At 48.8% G+C, this 18632-nt stretch overlaps 1 long non-coding RNA gene across 2 annotated transcripts; it reads right to left on the bottom strand.

The window, feature by feature from the left end:
• Nucleotides 1-2942: 2942 nt before the first annotated feature.
• Nucleotides 2943-8587, bottom strand: LOC140601434 (uncharacterized). 2 transcript variants are annotated; one of them, XR_012004430.1, is made up of 4 exons: nt 8240-8587; nt 7270-7566; nt 6115-6233; nt 2943-4837 (listed from the first exon to the last, which is right to left on the bottom strand). It is a non-coding gene; the product is annotated as an uncharacterized lncRNA (long non-coding RNA). The 2 variants fall into 2 exon arrangements; XR_012004429.1 differs by having other exon boundaries at nt 7270-7563.
• Between the last annotated feature and the right edge of the window lie 10045 nt (nt 8588-18632).

Below are 18632 nucleotides of genomic sequence, written 5' to 3'. Positions count from 1 at the left end.
GGGTCCTGCAATGAGCCAGGTGTGTGTTGAGCACCTGGCCTGTGTTCCTCCCTCCCTTTGAACCATTCACCCAGCTGAGGATGGGTGGAAATGCCTTACCCACTCCCATCTGGATGCTAAACTTTTCAGTTCTTAGAATGACCCTCTCCTGCTCTCCTGTGTCTCTACATAGAGGGGTCCTTTTAGGACTTTCAAAGGACACACCATTACTTCTCACAGAGCCTCATATAAGAGCAGCCTGCTGCCTGAAGTGAGTACTAGGCTGGGAGGCCATGGCTTGATGGCTACCCTGCTCTGCTGCCACCTGTGTGGAATGAGTCCCTCCTCCTCTCTGGCCCTGAGTCTTATCACTGAGGCCAGGGCAATGTGGGAGAAAATGTTCCTCAAGACCCTTCTTGCTTGAGGCCCAGATTGAGTCCACTCTGTGGTTCAGGCCTGACCACCAGGTCAAGGAGATGGTTGCGGGGCAAAAGTGCCAGTTACGATGTGCCCCCACTGCCATGTCAGCCCCCTTCCATCCCCTCTATGCACTCAGAAGGGCCTCCAAGAAAGATAACCCAGGTCAGATAGGAAAGTGCACAGCTCCCACGGGTATAGCTCAAGACCCATATGTATATGTATACGCCACCCACATCAAGGTAGAGCAGGGGCACCTGGGTGGCTCAGTCAGTTAAGCCTCCAACTCGATTTCAACCCAGGTCATGATCTCGGGGTGCTGGCCCCACGTTGGACTCTGCTTGGGGATTCTCTCCCTTTGCCTCTGCCACTCCCCACCACTTATGCACTCACGCCCTCTCTCTCTAAAATAAATTTAAAAATCTTTAAGAAAAAAAAAGTGGTACAGAGCATTTCCTTTATCCCAGAAAGTCTCTTGTCCCCCTTCCCAGCCAACATCCCCCAGGAGAGAACATCATTCTGATTTCTAGCACCATAGATCAGTCTTGCCTCCTCTAGAACTTTCATATACATGTAATCAAAACACATCTATTCTTTTGTGTCTGGCTTCTATTGATCAATATTACATCTGGGAGAGCTGTCCAGACTGTCTCAGCATTGGTCCAATACCACAATTTATTTATTCATTCCCTGTCGATGGACATGTGGATGGTTTCCAGTTTTTGACAACTATAAATAAAGCCAATATGAATGTTCATGGATGTGTTTTTGGTGGGCACGTGCACTCATTTCTTTTGGGTAAATATCTAAGAGTAGAATTACTGGGTCATAAGATAAAGATTTATCTGTAGTGGAGGTTGCCAATCAGGTTTTCAAAATGACTCTATCAGGACACAAGGGTGGCTCAGTGGTTGAGCCTTTGCTCAGGTTGTGATCCCGAGGTCCTGGGAGCAAGTCCTGCATCAGGCTCTCCATGGGAAGCCTCTCCCTCTGCCTGTGTCTCTGCCTCTCTCTCTGTGTCTCTAATGAATAAAATAAAATAAAATAAAATAAAATAAAATAAAATAAAATAAAATAAAATCTTTTTAAAAAAGTGACTCTACCAATTCCACTTCTGTCAGCAGTGGCAGAGAGTTCCTGCTCTCCCACATCCTCACCAGCACTCAGCAGTGGGAGAGAGTTCCTGCTGTCCCACATCCTCACCAGCACTTTAGGCCAGTCTGTTAAGTGTGTAGTGGCATCTCCTTGTGGTTTTAATTTGTATTTTCCTATTGACTAATGATGTTGAGCACGTTTTCATGTGCTTATGCACCATTCAGATATCTTCTTTTATAAAGAGCATGTTCAAGTCTTTTGCTCATTTAAAAAATTGGGTTGTCTTTTTCTTATTGATTCATAGGAGTTCTTTATGTACTGAATATAAGTATTTTGTCAGAAAATGTCTTTTTTGTTGAGGTGAAATTCACGTAACATAAAATTCGCCATTTGAAAGTGTACAGTTTAGTGGCATTTAATACATCCGCAATCTTGTGTGACCATCTCCTCTATTTTGTTCTAAAACATTTTCATCTCTCTGAAAGGAAAACTCACTCCCACGAAGCAGTTACTCTCCATTTCTCTCTCCTGCTCACTCCCTCCCCTCAACCATGAATCTACTTTCTGTCTCCATGGATTTACCAATCCTGCATATTTCATATAAATGGAATCATACAGGGGTGCCTGACTGGCTCAGTCAGTACAGTATGAAACTCTTACTCTTGGAGTTGTGAGTTTGAGCCCCATGTTGGGTGTGGAGATTACTTAAAAATAAAATCTTTAAAAAAAACGGAATTGTATAATATGTAACCCTTTACAGCTAGCATCTTTCACTTAGCATGGTTTTTTCCAGGTTCATCCACACTGTGGCAGATATCAGAACTCCATTTGTTTTTATGGTTGATTATTATCCCATTGAATGGATATTACTACATTTTTAAAAATCCATTCATCAAGTGATGGGCATTTAGGTTGTTTCCACCTTTAGACTGCTGTGAATAGTGTTCTTTTTAAAAATTTTTTTAAAAATTCAATTAACATAAAGTGTATTATTAGTTTCAGAAGTAGAGTTCAGTGATTTATCAGTTGTATATAACACCCAGTGCTCATTACATAACCCAGTGAATAGTACTCTTAAGAACACTTGTGTACCTGTTTTCAATTCTTCCGGGTATATATCTAGGAGTGAAATTGCTGGGTTGTATGGTAATTCTATGTTTATATTTTTGAGGAACTGTCAGACTGTTTTCTAAAGCAGCTGTCCTGTTCTACATTCCTACCAACAGTGTATGAGGGTTCCAATTCCTCCACATTAACAGAACTTTTTACTGTTCATTTAAAAACTTCTAACAATTCTAGACAGTGTGAAATGGTATCTCGTGGTGGTTTTGATTTGTATTTCCCTGACAGCTAGTGATGTTCAACATCTTCACATGTGCTTGTTGGCCATTTATATATCTTCTTTGGAGAAATGTCTGTTCAGATTTTTTGCCCATCTTTTAGGTGGACTATTTATCTTTTCATTATTGATTTGTAAGGGTTCTTTATATATTCTGGAAACTAGATTCTTTTCAAATCTGTAAGTATTTGATTTATAAATACCCTTTCCCATTCTGTAGGCTTTCTTTTCACTTTCTTGATGATGCACAAAAGTTTATTTTTTTAAGATTTTATTTATTTATTCATGAGAGACACAGAGAGAGAGGCAGAGACATAGGCAGAGGGAGAAGCAGGATCCATGCAGAGAGCCTGATGGGGGACTCGATCCCAGGACCTCAGGATCATGACCTGAGCCAAAGGCAGACACTCAATCACTGAGCCACCCAGGTGCCTCAGATGCACAAAAGTTTTAAAAAATTTTTGATGAAGCCAAATTCTTCTGTGTTTTTCTTTTGTTGCTTGTGCTTTCAGTGTTATGTCTAAGAAATCATTGCCAAATCCAAGATCATGAATATTTTCTCCTATGTTTTCTTCCAAGAGTTTTATAGGGTTAGCCTTTATTTACGCATTTTGAGTTAATTTTTGTATGTGCTGTAAGGCAGGGGATGACCACCTTCATTCTTTGGCAGATAGATATTCTGTTGTCCCAGAACCATTTATCAAAAAGATTATTCTTTTCTCATGGAACAATCTTGGCACCCTTGTTGCAAATAAATTAACTATAGATATATGAGTTTATTTCTGGACTCTCAGTTCTATCCCATTAGTCTATGATTCTATCCTTATGCCAGAACCACACTGTCTGGATTGTCAAAAGTATTTTTGTTCCCTGAAGAAGACAGGATTATCGTCTTTGCACTTGCTGTTCTCTTTGCCTAGAATGTTCTTCCCTTCAGTTTTACAGGGCTCCTTTTTGTTATTAAGACCTTCTGGAAATGTTTCCTTACAGAAGCTTCCCTCTGTCACTCTCCATCACATGCTATATTTTATTTTCTTTATAATACTTATTGTGTTTGAATTTGTAAACTCCATGAGAGCAGAGTCTTCTGTCCTAGTTACTGGAATGAGGTGCCTGCACACAATAGGTGCTTAGAATATTACTGAATGGACAGTTTGCTTTTCCCTACACTGCAATGCCCTTCATCACTGCAGCACCGATTTCAATGTTCCTTGTCTTTTAATAGCCCATCCAAGTGCCACCTGTAGACTTCCCAGTCTGTCTTTGTTGATGGGACTGTTGGTGCCTCTCCTCTGTCACAGGGAAGGTTGGACAAGCCAGATTCCTGCATTAAAGGGAAGCTCCCTGAGGGCAGGGCCCCACCTTCACATCCTCACCCACACCCCAGAGCTTGTAGAGAGAGCCCTTGCTGTGGACAGGATCTGGTCTTGACCCGGGTCTGGGTACAGAGGACTGGATGAAGGCAAGTTTAGGTGAGGGATTTACCCAAGCTTGGTGACCATTGGGTAGAAGGATTTAAGCCAAGAGACAAAGTCAAAGATGATTTTGTAGCTTTTAGCCTCAGCGTACAGGACGGTCATCATTCTCAGGTTGGACATGTGTAATTTAAGTAGCGGACCTGGTGTAGAGGCCACTGGTGAGTTCAGCTTTCCACACATTCACTTGGAGGCCACTGCAAAGTGGACAGAGTGCCAGGAGGTGGCCAGGATCCCGGGCAACCAGAGTGGGAGGCGACAGGGTCAGCTTTTGAGGACCATGAGCCCACGTGTGGTCTGCACTGGAGGCATGGGATCCTCACAACCATGCAAGTTCGGCTATGTTGGCCCATGTACACTCCAGGAAGCTGAAGTTCAGAGAGGTGAAGCAACTGGCCCAGGGGCACATGGCTTTTCAATTAGGGCCAGAATGACACCCAGGTCTCTGATTCTGAAGGTTGCCTGTCCCGGCAAGGCTAGTGTTACTTCGGCCAGAGGACCGCCCTGGACCTCTGTTCCCCAGAGACAACAGCTGAAGGCAGAGAGACAAGGCAGGTCAAGGCTCAGATATGGAGGAGGAGGTGCCCATAACTGCGGCACCTGTAACTGTATGTGAAGGAGTTTGAATATAGGGAATTTTCATGTAGGGCTGGCTTAGAGATGAGACCTCCTTACATCAAGTGGCTGAAGTGAAGAGACATCCTAAGACTGGGCCTCCCATTGGCCTCTCATACTTCTCTCATGTCCTCTTCTTCAGCCCCTCTCAACCTCCCCTTCCTCTCTTCTAGGGACAGAGGGCACTCAGAGCCCACCCCGAGGCGAGCCTCTCACTGCCAGCTTGCCCTGCCTCCCGGCCAGCCAGCTGAAATCCTCCGGGGGGTGGGGGTGTGCTTCCACGAGTAGGAGGCAGACATCTGGCTTGCCAGTGCTCCTGGGTGGCGTGAGGGGTGGAGGTAACAACATCCTTGGCTCCTGGGGGACAGAAGCTGCCTTCCCTTTGCTCCTGTCCACTGGGTTGGAGCTCCAAGTCCATTCATCAGCTGATTTCACCCTCCCAGACCTGAGGGGCAGGTTGTATCCGCAGACAAGACACCCCCCGCACCCCCACCAAGAGCCGAGCTCTCCTCCCGAGGGGTGACTGGAGTGGGAGAGCACAGAGAGAGGACAGAAGGCTGAGGACGGGGCAAGGCCAAGAGGGGAAGAGATAGCATTTCTGCTCTAGCCCTTGTTGCTGTGTGACCTTAGGCAAGCTTCCTGCCCTCTCTGGGCAGCCATCCATCATCTGTGGATTGAGGAAGCACAGTGCTCACAGCTCATTCATGGTAAGGTGAGGTAATGCAAGTTGAGCCTGAGAATAGGCCTGCCCATGGCTAGCACTGGGGGGCTGGGGTGGTTGTTATGGCAGCCAGTGTGGTTAGCTGGGAGGCTGTGATGGGGAATGAGACAAGGGAGGGGAAGAGCCAGGAGCTGTGGTCAGGGGTGGGGGGGGCAAGGAGAAGTCCTGCAAGAGTCCCACCTCCCCCCACTCAGTGAGAAGCCTGGGAGGGGCTGTGGGGAGAGAGGGTCTCCAGGGGACAAAGAAAGGAGAGGTATTGTCACCAGGCTGTGTAGGAACAGAAAGGGGTATGAGGAGGTTTACAGAGGCTGACATGTACCTAGACACCAGGTGGCCCACCCACATCAGGAAATACCTGTCTTCCTCAGGCAATGAAGAGCCAAGATCCAGGGCCGGATGACTTACATGCCCCACCGATGCTTTCCCCTGAGGAGGGACACCCCCAGCCTCCCCAGCGGCCCCACCTCACCCACCCCTTTGTGTCTTGCTGCAAGGTCCTGTCCTAATGAGGCTGCTGGGAGATGGTTTCCCCGCAGGGCACACTTGATCTAGGTTAATGGCTCCTCATTGGGCCTGAGTGATGTCCCGGCGCCTGCAATGAACCAAACGTGGTTATCAGTCCCTCTGTCCTTGCCGGCTCCCAGACACAATAGAATTACAGCTACACGTCCACCCTCTCAGAGCAAGGGCAGCCTTCCCTGAGCTGTCCTTCGGGGTGGGGCTGTGGTGTCCTGCCCAGGGCCCCTGCGGAGCCCCGGGGACTGAGGCTTCCATGATGGGCTGGGACAGAGGAGGATGAACAGCAGAGCAGGGGGCCAGAGATGCAACTCTGGGTCACCGGGGACCCTGGATGGTCACATAACCTAACCCCCCACCCCCTCCGCCTCCACCTAGCAGAATTCTCTCCCTAGAACCCAGACTTACCCAGGGCACTTCCCTGCTTAAAGGCTTAAAGTGGCTCCTCACTGCCCAAGGAGAAAGTCCAGACACCTTGGTTGGTGCTGGAGACTCACATTTGGCCCGCAGCCTTCCGGGGCTCTTTCTTCCCCACCCTGGCATGTGAACCACCCCAGCTGCTTGCCATGTAGCCAAAGGTGCCTCTTCCTCCAGAGTGTGCGGGAGGCAGTACCCTACAGGTAAGGACACAGACTCCAGGCCAATTGCTCAGGGATGAGTGATCCAGTATCCCTGACATCCTTGTGTTCCTCTTCTTCCTGAGGGTCCAGTAGACCACATTTCCTGTCCCCTGGACCTAAGGATGAATCGGGCCAGTGGGAAGGGGGCAGAAGAGACACATGTCACTTCCACTTAGCCCATAAAAGTCTCCTATGGGCACTTCAACTCAATTTCTGCTCTGCAGCAACCTCCAAGGCCACGGGCTCGACACAGTGTGGTACCAGAGGACAAATGGAACCTGGGTCCCTGAGTCACAGCTGGGAGGAGGGGTGCCTGACTCGCACAGGACCGTGGAGTGAGCAAGAAATCAGTGTGCACTAAGCCATGGAGGTTTGGGGGTTCTTTGTTATGACAGTTCACCCACCCTGACTGATTAGGGTCTTGGGGCTAACTATGGGCCAGTCAGGAACATAAGGCTCAGTCTTGCCATCTGTGAAATGAGATAGTAATACCTTGCAGAATTAGGCGGTGAGGGGATGGCAGGCACTTGATAAGCTCTCAGAAGCTGAAGCCATCTGACATCATCCCTAAGCCTTCCCGGTGCCTGGCCTCCTTGCCCCAGCCTCCGCCGCTCCGGGAGGCCTTTCGGAGCCCCTTTCAGGTTCCCGTGCCTGGGCTCGGCAGCCAGCTCGACAACGACACGTTTTTCTGGCGTCTTTCCTCACTGTGCCATTTGCAGTTGTCTGTCGGCCTGTCTCTCAGGCTAGGGCTGAGTCTGGAGGGTGACGGAGGCCCCGCACGTGCAACTACTTTGGAAAATGGAAAAGTTGCCCAAAACTCTCAAGGAGACCCCTGTCTCCCGCCCTGGCCTCGCCCGCTCCTGGGAGCCGCAGCCACCGTGGGCCTTGGCTCTGTCTAGGCCCGAGGGCAGCCGGGCGCAGCCAGGACTCAGGTGAGCCCCGTGACCTGGGCCAGAGCCCCGCCGCCTTCCCCAGCCGCGCCACGGCCCAGACCCCGACGCCGCTGGCAGAGGGGCCGAGGACCGCGAGTTTGACCAACGGAGGCCACCAGACAGCCGGGGCTCTCACGACCAGAGCCCGGACAGAAGCCAGCCGCTCCATCTTCCCTCACGCCCTCATCTCCTGTGTCCTCCTTCCGCCCAGGGGTGGGGTCAGGAGTGTGGGGTTTCCCTAGGGCTCAGGTAAGCCCTCTTTGTCCCTGCGACAAGGGTGGGGGCAGGCCCGGAGGGGAGCTGCCCGGAGGAGGGCGTGGGAACTGGCAGAGGCGGGGAAAGCCTGTGGCCCGAGCCTGAGGCAGAAGCGCGGTGCTGAGCTCGCTGGGCCAGACCTGGCACGGCCGGGGGCACCGCTGCCACCACTGCCCCAGCTGCCGGTGGGTCTGGGAAGGGGAGCCCCGCCTCGGGCAGTGGGCGCGTGGGCTGGACCTCGAGGTGACACCTCCCCTCCCACATTTCCTCCTCACCCCTCCGCTGATGCTTTGGGCCAAGGTGGTGCCGTTGTGGAGGAGCAAGACTGGAGTGAGCCTCCGAAGTCTTTGTCCAGGAGAGGTTTGTTTCCAATTCGGCTCGGGGCAGTGATTGTCCCCAGATGAAGCCTCAGTTTCTCCTGGGGGCTACCCCAGCTGGGTGAGGATGCTCTGCGGGCGGGATTCGCCTACAGGAGCTCCCCAGGGGTCCTGGCAGCTGCCCCCCGGAGGAGCTCTGCCTCTGGGGGACCTTGGCTTTGAGGCAGCCTGGCGAGTGGCCCCTGGCCTCCTGGCTTCCCTGTCTCCGAGTCCACCTGCCCCATGAGGCGACTCCAGCCTGCAGGTCACCTGTGCAACACAGACCACACAGTGAGGAGCTGAGGCCCACTTTGTAGGTCATACAAACACCATTGTGGTGACCTGTTGGGCTTCCTGGTGGAAGTGGGAGACATGCTCAGTCTCATGGCTTCTCCTCAACACGCCTGCTTCAGTCTGTCTTGTTGCTCTCTGGAAATGTTTATGGGGTTCCAATCCTCTCTCCTAGCTCAGCTCTGTCCCCACTTTGCTCCAAATGTCACTGCAGCAGCATTTCCCATGTTTGTTGGGGTTTTCGGGCCCTGTTTTAAACAGCACAACTGCCATTTATGTAACCGTTCTATTGTTGTTGGAAGCTTAGGTGGCTTCTGGTTTTTTAGCATTACAGAAAATGCTGCACGGAACATTTTTGAGCATAGTGCTTTCTCCTGCCTGAGGACGGTTCTCTAGGCAAGATTTCTAGAACTGGGGCTGCTGGCTCAAAGGGCTCCCATGTTTTGAGTCTTTAAACATCAGGGGTGAAAAGGCGCTCAGAAATGACCTGGTCCCTCCATTCTGGAGACAAGGAGACAAGCTCCAGGGAGAGGAGGTGACCTAGTTAAGGTGACCGGCAGGTCTGTAGTGCTGCCAGGGGCTGGACCCAGAAACTGCCCCCCTTCCTCTCCTGGAAAAAAGGACTGAGTTACTGCATTGCCCCTCTACAGAGATTTTGAAAAAATCTTTATTGAGATATAATTCATACACAATTATATCTCTTTAATGAGATAGAATTGATAATATACCACATAATTCACCCACCCAGGACACACTTCAGTGGCTTTTAGCATATTTGAGAGCTGTGCGATGATCACCACAATCAATATTAGAACATTTTCATCAGCCCCCCAAAGAAACCTTGTACCCTTTGTCTCTCAACCTTCCATTCGCCTTCATATGCCAAGTCCCTGGCAACCACCGGTTGACTTTCTGTTTCCATGGATTTGCCTATTCTCTGTATTTTGTGTAAATGGAGTCACACAATATGTGGCTGGTCTTTTGTATCTGGCTTCTTTCACCAAGCCTAACGTTTTCAAGGTTATTGTAGAGTGTGTCAGTTCTTTATTCCTATTTTTGGCCAAATAATACTTTATTGTATAAATATACCACAATTTGTTTATCAGCCCATCCACTGATAAACATTTGGGTTGTTTCAGCTTTTTGGCTGCTTGTCTGGAGCCTGCCTTGGGAGGAGGCCTCAAGCTACTGGCTGGTAGGTGGGGCTTCTTCTCTCCAAGTGCCCGCCCTCTTCCCTTCTCCTTTCACTTAGCTCCGCCCTCTCGCAGCCTGCAGGAAGTCCTAGGAAGCTGCCTTCCTGACTTCATTTCCCTGGAGTGTGGGTGGAGGGCCTGGAGCAGAAGTACCTCCAGGGAAGGTACGGGACAAGTGTGGGAGTCACTTGGAAGACCGCAGGCCAGTGCTCTGGGGGCAACTGCCCCACAACATGCAGAGTCCAGCACACTGCATGGATTAATTTGTCCATCCATTTACTCATTCACTCACTTGTTCACTTATTCTTTCATTCCCTGGATGAACATGCCCTGAGTACTGGGACCTGTGCCCAAATGAAGCCCTTGAGGAGCCATGGTCTGATGGGGATGTAGGCCAGCACCAAACCCTGGTGACATTGGGTCATGCTGCTGGAACCTAGGGTGGCTCAGGGCCATGGCCCAGAGAGAAGGGAGACCAAACAATAGGAAAGAAAGAGAACATCGAAATCTCCTTGGAGATCTATATAGTTGCAGTGAACAATCTGATAATGAAATTAAGGAAACAATTCCATTTACAATTGCATCAAAGAACAAAATACTTCGGAATAAATAACAAAAGAAGTGAAAAACTCATACTTTGGAAATCATAGAACACTATTAAAAGAAAGTAAAGCAGATCTAAATAAATGAAAATAAATGTCCATGGGTCAGAAGATTTGATACTGTTAATATGGTAATATTCCCCAAATTGGCCTACAGATTCAACGTAAGCTCTATCAAAATTCCAGCTGGCTTCTCCAAAAAGTTGAAAAGCTGATCCTGCTGTTTATGTGGAAATGTAAGGAACCCAGAAGAGCCAACACAATATTGAAAGAGAACAAAGAGTATTTCTTTTTTTTTTTTTAATTTTTATTTATTTATGATAGTCACAGAGAGAGAGAGAGGCAGAGACACAGGCAGAGGGAGAAGCAGGCTCCATGCATCGGGAGCCCGATGTGGGACTCGATCCCGGGTCTCCAGGATCGCGCCCTGGGCCAAAGGCAGGCGCCAAACCGCTGCGCCACCCAGGGATCCCAGTTAGAGTATTTCTGATTTCAAAACTTACTACAAAGTTACCGTAACTAAGATTGGAGGGGTGGGGGGGGCGGTGGTGGCACCTGACTGGCTCTCAGTTGGTGGAGTGTGTGCGACTCTTGATCTCAGGGTTGTGAGTTCGACCCCCACAGTGGGCATGGAACCTATTTTAAATAAATAAATTAATTAAATCAAAATAAAATAAAATCTTTTTTTTTTTAATTTTTATTTATTTATGATAGTCACAGAGAGAGAGAGAGAGAGAGAGAGGCAGAGACACAGGCAGAGGGAGAAGCAGGCTCCATGCACCGGGAGCCCGACGTGGGATTCGATCCCGGGTCTCCAGGATCGCGCCCTGGGCCAAAGGCAGGCGCTAAACCACTGCGCCACCCAGGGATCCCAAAATAAAATCTTTTTAAAAAGGACTGTGTGGTACTGACACAAGTTTACATTCCTATCAGTGGAATAGAACTTAGAATCTAGAAATAAACTCTTTCATGGACATCCAATTGATTTCTGACAATGGTATCAAGATAATCCAATGGGGGAAAGAATCATTTCTTCAACAAATGGTGTTGGGACACTGGAGAGCCATGTGTAAAGAATAAGTTTTGATCCTGGTGTCACAACATATACAAAAATTAATTCAAAATGGATCAAAGATTGAAATGTAAGAACTACAACGACAAGACCCTTACAAGAAAACAGACGTACTCTCAGGACATTGGGTTGGGCAACAATTTCTTAGGTATAACACCAAAAGCACAAGCCACCAAAGAAAAATGAGTAAGGTGGACTTTTTCAAAATTAAAAAAGAAAAGTGCTTCAAAGGACACCAACAGGAAAGTGGATGCCTGGTTGCCCTCTGTGACACCCTGCACACTCACCAGAGGGCCTTGATTGTGATGGTGGGAAACCTGATTAGAGACCCAATTTACAGATCATGAGCTGGATACATGGTGAGGCTGAGACACAGCACAGGTAACCACGGCAGAGGGCTGTTTCTCCCCCTGGTCCTCAGCGGGGCACTCTATGATGTGTGGGAAATGACATCTTCAATAATGTCCATACCTACCAAGGAGCATCATGCAAGTGTTAGAAGCACCTCCCCACCCTAGGGATCTAGATAAGATGGCCAAGAACCCCAAGCCCCATGCTCTGGGTGGGGGGCCTGAGGCCCTCTAGGAGGTCTGTTACTACAAGGCAGAGCTCATGGGCCCCTATTCTTCCCACTTTGGCTCCCACACTGGGGTCTGGTCCTTGGGCCCCTAAGAAGCCCACTCACGTCTTGAAGCATTGTGGGAATAGTGGATGCCTCTAAGCAGCTGGTCATTCTGAAAGGGGGAGGGTCTCACCATATCCTGCAAAGCAAAGAACTTTTTAGACAACCTCAAATTTGCTCATTGTGGCACTTGGCCTCCCTCCATAGTGGCTCCTTCCCTCCTCCTCCCTCATTTCTCATCTTCTTGGAGACACCACCATAGCCTCCCCTGTTTCCTACACCCAAAACTTACCTTCTTTTCAACATCAGCTCCTGCCTTTCTAGGGGACAGACTTTTCCAAACAGGTACATCCTCTCTTTTCTCGTTGCACCAGCTGATGGAATGGGGACAGGTGCGGTGGCTCAGGAGCAATCTGACAGTGCCTAGCTTTATGAAGTATGTATAACTCTGGGGTGGCCACCCTACTGCTGGCTGCTTCTCGCAGGTCACTCCCACTCAGGTCTCTAGGAGCCTTCCCGTGGATGTTTCTCATAGTGTTAGTTGTGGCAGGGAAGCTTGGGATTAAATAAATCTGTGGTCCAACATTAGGCGTGAGCCACATAGCCATCAGGAGCCATGAACAAGGTCACATACCATCACCAGGAGATCCTAAAACTATGGTGCTGTACCGTGGAACCTCTTCCATGAACTGAGAATACAAGGCATACAGAAATCCTACTAGATAGTTCTAAGGCTACCTGGGTATAAAAGAACATCCATGGGAGGGTGGGAGGAGCTGGGGGAATGAAGGAAACACTAAAACAAATCTGTATGTGGCACCTCACTGGGCGTGAGCAGAGGTCTGTGCCCTGACTCAGGCATTTGCAAAGAAGAGGCAGGCGTGGGGAAGGGCGCGGAGGATGGAGGGAGAGGGTGAGCCGCTGCAGAGGGTGTGAAGCAGTTGCAGGGAGCTTGCAGGGGGTGGGCGGGGGTGGGGTGGGGAACCAGGCAGAAGAGCAGCCCCAAGGGTCAGCATTTGACCGTGCAGGCCTGGGGCAGGGCAGGGGTGGGAGGGCTTGAAAGACGTGGCCTTCTGCGTGCCTCTCTGCTGAGGTCGGAGTGCAAGGCTGAGCCAGCCAGAATTCTTGGGCCACCTCTGGCTAAGCGCAGAAGGCAGCTGTCCCCAGTGGAGGGGTGGGAGTCTTGGCCCCTGGAAGTGATCCAAGGGATGTGGAGCTCAGAAATGTGCGGACGTGAGCAGCTCTGCAGTCCCTGGCCTCTGGCTGGCCAGTCCTGAGCCAGGCCTGCACTCTGTCTCCGGGCCTCCACCACCCTGGAGGCCAAGGGCTCTGCACAGGACTTGGGCGGGAGGGATCCCCAGGGTGGAGGGAGGGGGAGTCGCTGTGAATGCCTTGGCAACTTGACCTCATCTATCCCTATTCAAGTGACCGTGTGCAGTCCATGCCCAAGGTCACTGATCATTGCCTCCAGTACACAGAGGCTCTGTCAGGGTTTGGGGGAGGGGAGGGCGTGCTTCCTGCTTGTCTAGAAGTGGCCCAAGAACTGGCTCAGGAATGGGGTGGGAGGGAGGGCAGCTGGGGTGCACTGGGCTCTGAGACACTGGGGACGCAGGTCCCCATCTCTGCCTGTCCCTTCCCAGTGGCATGACCTTGAGCGAGCTGCTTCCCTCCTCTCTAAGAAAGCTATGGCAGAGAACACCAGAGCAGATGCGGAGAGCCATTTTGTGAATGGATTGGATTATTTAATAACATTACCTTACTGTGGAGGAGGGATTGTAAAAAAAAATGCCTTTGAGACAGTTTCTTAGCTTTTTAATTGTTGTTTCTTTCTAGTGGTCTTTGTAAGAGTGTAGAAGCATTCCTTCTTTTTTTTTTTGTTTTAGCATTCCTTCTTTGATAATGTTAAATTTGTAAGTTTCAGGTGACATGTGAAACCTTTTTTAAGATTTTCCTCAAAGTTATGAAAAGCTATTAGCCAGGATCATGGTGTAATAAGACATAACGTTTTTCCTTTAAAAAAATTTAAGTGCAGAAAAAAAAAAAATTTAAGTGCATGTGTAGAGTTAAGAAGCTGTTGTACATGGGATCCCTGGGTGGCGCAGTGGTTTGGCGCCTGCCTTTGGCCCAGGGCGCGATCCTGGAGACCTGGGATCGAATCCCACGCCAGGCTCCTGGTGCATGGAGCCTGCTTCTCCCTCTGCCTATGTTTCTGCGCCTCTCTCTCTCTGTGTGACTATCATAAATAAATAAAAGTTAAAAAAAAAAGAAGCTGTTGTACATTTATGATTTAATAAAATAATTCTAAAGGAAAAAAAAAGTTAGGGACACTCTCAGAGGTGGAGAAACTTTGTAAACTGTCAAGTGCTTCCCAAGTAGGAGGTGGAGTGAAGAGCTGGCCTTGCAGCCCAATTCAGTAACCTTGGCGGGGCATGCAGAGTGGCCCCAGGGGCAGGCAGGTGTGTGGGCTGCGGGCTGGGGCCTTCTCTTTTGCATCCCCCCAAACTAGCACCCGGTCTGGGGCATGTGTGAGCCTAAGACTGGATCCCCGCCCTGGCCAGGACACAGGGTTGGAGCCTGCAGAGGTTCTAACTAGAAAGTACTGTCCTCAGGAGAAGGGGTCTGATTCACAGGGAGGGAGCAGCCAGTCTCTGCATACAGCAGGTCCATGTGGGATTGTGGTTCACCAGAACCACCCAGTCGGTGCTAAGGCCCTGGGCAGGCTGTGGGAGCCACACTGGACGGCTGGCCCCCGCTTTTACCATGTGGCCATGGCAGGTCCACTCGGGGACCTAGAGACCCAGGTCAGGCCCAGCTGCTTGGGTTACTCACAGGTGCACTGGTTCAGTGCCCCCTCCCCTGCAGTTAGATCCCTTGCCAAGGTCATGGGTGCTTAGTAATAGTCCTTGCCAGCAATCCAGGTCTCAGAGCTCTGGGCAGCTGCCCAAGGCTGGAGGTTTCTTCCTCTCGGTCCCCTCCCAGGAAGCATGTTTGTTTGGAACCCTGGTTATTCAGCAGCCCAGCTAGCAGCTCTGTGAGGGGCAGGTGATAGCAAGAGAGAGCACAGCATCTCTCCCAGGTGTCCCCACCCAATGCTGCTCTGGCAAGGGTGGGGCACACTCTGGTACCTCACCCTCTAGTGCAGGAGTTCCATCGACAGCACTGTCATGTGGTCATCCAGGCTCTGCTCACATCCTTCTGAGGACAAGGAATTCACTGTGATGTGGGCAATGAGGCCAACCAAGTGTTTTCAGGTGGTATTTTCAGTATTTTCAGGAGGATGGAATGCACTAATATCCTCAGGTGCTGGGCACCATGCTGGGCCCTTGGAGGTGCCCAGGTAATTTGTACTCCCCTTGCTCCCAATTGGTCCTTGTTGGAAAGTGCTTCCTGTGGTGACTCAAAGCCAGTCACCCTCAGACAGGCCACCCTCTGGAGCAATGCAGAGCAAGTCTCATCCTGTGTCCCTGATATCTGAAGAAAACCATCAAGTCGTCCCTCAGCCTCCTCTCCCGTAGTCCCCTCACCTTTCCCAGACCTCATGCCATCTTGATGCAGTTCTTGGAAGACAGAAAGACAGTTGGCCACAGTCACTGTATCTCTCCCTGTGGGAGGATGGGGCATCCTCGTCCAGCTGAACTGAAGTGGAGCCATGTTACGTGTTTAGGCCAATGATATGTGGACAGAAGTGTCAAATGTCTCTTTTAGGCCAAAGATTATACGTATAAGAGCCAGCCTGTGGTTTGCCATGTCTCTTTTCCCTCTGTCACCAGATAAGAGAGAATTTTCCAGATAAAGGCTATTTTGTCAGCTTAGTTTCCAGAGCAAAGATGACATGGATCAGAGCCACTGTGAACATGGAACATGAGAGAGAAGCCATTGAGATTTGGGGATCTTTTGTTACTGCAGTAAAATGGAGCCTATCCTGACTGATTCACACTCATTTGCTAATAATGTCTCTCCCAAGTGGGATCTCCAGTGTCAAGGGGATGCGTGCAGTGAGGATGCTCCCTGCATGAGCAGGGATTGTGGACCATCTGTTAATTCAGCATCTCTTACAGGAGCAGCACTTGTGCTCATAAGAAACTTATGAATGGAACATCTCTTAGGAACGTGAACAGCTGGTGAACCAGGACTCTCTCATTCCCTGCTCAAGCAAAGAAGCACCTATAACTGCAGAGACCATTGTCCTTCATGGGCATTCAATTTCACCCTACTGATTCTTGGCTACCTTCCTATCCTCTCAGGTTAACTTTTTCAACATATTATATGAAATTTTCAAATATGCAAAAAAGTTGAAAGAATTAGATAGCAAATACCTGTAGACTCATCACCTATATTCTACAACTTATATTTTAATTTCCTTGCTTTATCATATATCTATCTATGCATCATTCTACCCATCTGTCAATCCATCTTATCTTTAATAACTTTCAAAGTAAGTTGCAGAACTTCAGCCCTTTCTCCTGCTCCCCCAAATATTTCAGCATGCACACATCGACTCAAGATCAGTATTTGTTTACATTTTTTTGGTATGTACAAAGACATGCACAAGTTGCAGGTTTAACCAATGCAAACACCTGTGTAACCCAAACTATCTGCTACCAAGACAGAGAACATTATCATCTCCCTAGGAAGCCCTTTTGAGCCCTTTCTCTGGCAATGTCCATCTCAATCCTCTAGAGGCAAGCACTGTTTTGATGGGTTTTGCCTATTCTAGAAACTCATATAAATAGAATCTTACAGTGTCAGACTTTTTTTTTTAAATCAGCATAATATTTTTGAGACTCACTGAGATTGCTCCACGTATCTGTAGCTTGTTCCTTTTTGCTGCTGAGTAGTGTTCTGTTGTATGATTATACCACACTGTGTTTTTCTGTTGTCTTATTGATGGACAGCTGGGCCATTGCCAGTTGTTGGCTATTATGAATAAGCCTGTTAAGAATGTTTGTGGATGAGCCTTTGTGTGGACATATGTCTTCATTTCTCTTGGGTAAATATTTAATATTAGAATTGCTGGCTCATATGTAGATGTATATTTAATTTTATAAGAAACTGACAGATCTTTTTCCAAAGTGGCTGTATTCTCTTCACTCCCACCAGCAATGTCTGAGAGTACACCCACCTCTCTACATTCTTGGGTTAATTTTGAATCTGGATCCCATCATTCAATGAGCTCACTACCCTTTCTAGCCAGTGTGATCCTCAGGGTTGGTTAATAGGTATACTGTAGCCCATCCACAGGTTTTGGGGCAGGATCAAGTCTTATAGCTGAGTATCAGAGGCCCACTCTATGAATAATTAGTTGTCCCATCATCTACACAAATTAACCACTGAGCTATAACCTGTGTACATCACCTCCAGGGTATTGCAAGATGATTTGTCAAATTGAGAAGTGCTATGCTTCCTCCAAATGTCAGTCAAATATCAAAGAGGGGAAAGGGTTTGCATTGGCAAGACCAGATGAGGAACCCTACATATGGGTGACCATTGTTTCCTTCCAGAAAAGCCTGCAGATGCCATTTTCCTGTTTTTATAAATAAGTCTTTGAGTAATTTGAGAACCTTGCTAGAGATACAAGTCAAGCTTATCTGTATGCAGGTTTTTCAATCCTTTTTTTTGAAATGCACACAAAATTTCTCCATCACTCCTCTGTAGGCATCCTACATGTCTCCCTAATTTTTCCAAGGTCATTGATGGCGAGTACTTGATCGTGTCTGTAGGTTTCTCTAGTTCTTTGGACCTGGGGAAGGGAAAGAAAGGGAAGCAGACAATGGACATTACTGAGCAGCAGTTTGTGCACTAGGCGTGCATCCTACATGAGCCATCTCATCTCAGATGTCATCATCCTCCTTTCAGATGAGGAAACTGTGCCCCACAGAAGCTAAATAATTGCCTGAGGTCACAGGGCTGATAAGTGGCAGTGCTGATATTTGAACAAGGTTGCTTGATTCCAGAGCTTTCTCTAAAGAGTCCTTTGGTGGCCTTGAGCATTGATTGTGAACCTCAAACCTGTGTTTTTGGGCAGGGAGGCTCTTTGAATGGAGCAGCAGGAAAGCTTTCCTACCACTAAGGTCAGCGGAAGATGCAGGGCTTAGAAGTGAGCACTCTCTTCTTTACTGGTGCATCTACTGCCTATGCCCTGGCCAGTCCTTTCTGGGGGCCAGGTAGGTAGAAAGCAAATGCCCAAGCTCAGTCAATAATTGAGGTGACCAGGATCCAAATCCAGGTATCTCTAATCCACAACACCTATTGAACTCACTCCCCTCATGCCTTCTGCTGTGATGTGAGTTTGTTAGGGTCATGGCAGGCCCAGGCATCTGATATTAGGACCCTGCAGCAAGTCTCACTGTGAGCATAACAGACTTGCCCAAAGGATCCATCCCAGGATACTCCAGGGAAGGGGTGAAAGTGATGACCTGGTCCTGGGAGATGAGATTGTTCATTGGCTTTCAAGGTTGTCAGTCATCACCACCCTGCAAATCAGGGAGGATCTTTTATTTCTAAATTTGTGATGGGGAGGTAGGATTTAGGA

The sequence above is a fragment of the Canis lupus genome, chromosome 12, assembly GCF_048164855.1.
Source record: "Canis lupus baileyi chromosome 12, mCanLup2.hap1, whole genome shotgun sequence".
In the NCBI taxonomy this organism is placed as follows: domain Eukaryota; kingdom Metazoa; phylum Chordata; class Mammalia; order Carnivora; family Canidae; genus Canis; species Canis lupus.
The sequence above is the reverse complement of the archived record's forward strand: the minus strand, read 5'-3'. Positions and strand labels throughout refer to the sequence as shown.